The sequence below is a fragment of the Apis dorsata genome, unplaced genomic scaffold (genome assembly GCF_000469605.1).
Source record: "Apis dorsata unplaced genomic scaffold, Apis dorsata 1.3 scaffold_307, whole genome shotgun sequence".
Lineage (NCBI taxonomy): Eukaryota > Metazoa > Arthropoda > Insecta > Hymenoptera > Apidae > Apis > Apis dorsata.
In genome coordinates, this window is record NW_006263579.1 from 189217 (window position 1) to 190661 (window position 1445).

The window sequence follows — 1445 nt, forward strand, 5'->3', positions numbered from 1 at the left end:
AAAAAAGGAAAAAGAAAAGAAGAGAAAAAGAAAGATTCCTCAACAAATTTCTTTTAGCCGATCGACTTTATCCGTAGGAAGAAACGCGGCACCCTAGATCACAGAACACCGATTTCAACGAGAACGTCGAGGTTGAGCACACCGCAACATTTTACAACATTTTACATTTTAAAGGGAGAGAAGATAAGGCGCAAGCAACACACCACGCTCGCTGTCGATTTTTTAATCGTCCTATATGATATATTTAGTCCGCTGTACACACACATTATATATTCGCAAGCTAATCTCGATCAATTATGAACGTACGTGAATTTAATGATATGACATGCGACGATGATATTATACGTGTAAGCAATTCGAGCAACAAATACCGATTTAAAATATAAGTAGGACATAAGTCGGACGGATGGTCGCGAGATCCGCCGTTTCTCTTTCGTTGAATGGCGACGCGTCGATATGTGAAATGCAACAACAAAAAAAAAAAAAATGGAAATCGAAAAAGAAAAATCTGAAAATATTCGTGTTACGTTCGTGAATTTGTTACATCGATGCGATGCCAGGATACGGTTACGGCGCGTGTCTCATAGTTCGTTTTTATCACAACACTATTTAGATATAAAAAAAATATATAAATATATAAATATATATATATATATATATATACATACATTGACGTTCATATACATACGTTGTAAGTAGGTATGTCTAGATGTCGCATTTATTTGCCGAGGCGATGCACGAGTGGTACACCAGTCGAGCATGATCACGGTCAAAGGATGTCTCCTCGTTGACGACGAGATATTGCCGGGATACTTTGACCGTGAATTCCGTAAACCGTTTTATCAAAAAAAAAAAAAAAAAAAAAAGGTTCGCATATATCGCTGGCTACGATTCCGCTCGCCGACGCACTTTTCATCGATGTGATTTTAAAGGCTGCGCAAAGTCTCGTGTCTCGTGTATGTGTTACGATCGCGCTCTACCACATTAATGTAGCCATATCCAACTCACCTTTTACGATGTATATCACGTTTTACTCACGTAACGCTCGCGGAGCTTTTCGCTTTGAAGCTTTGGAACTTAACGCGAATAAAAGAGAAATCGAAAGATATTTAACTTATTCGATATTAGCCGTACGATCGATCTTGCCGCACACGCGTCTGACCGTCGATATTAAGTAAGGGAAGAAAAAAAAAAAAAAAAAAAAAAAAAAAAAAAAACCAAAAAAAAAAAAAAAAAAAAGAACACGAAAAACGAAAGAAAAAAACGTGATGTCCGGGGATTGTCGTATAGCTTTCTTCTATTAATCGATTGGGAATATTAATATCTGTTTATCGTTATATTTTGTGTGATCGATCTGGTATCGCTTCTATTTGCAAGGTTTAACGTTACTTTTTTTTTTTTATAATGCTGTGAAACGGTCGGTGCCGCCGTCCGCGTTATACGTA

The 1445-nt window shown here is 37.2% G+C and overlaps 1 protein-coding gene across 1 annotated transcript in view; it reads left to right on the plus strand.

The window, feature by feature from the left end:
* LOC102672401 (Down syndrome cell adhesion molecule-like protein 1 homolog) overlaps window positions 1-1445 on the plus strand; it is a 74523-nt gene that overhangs the window by 67378 nt on the left and 5700 nt on the right.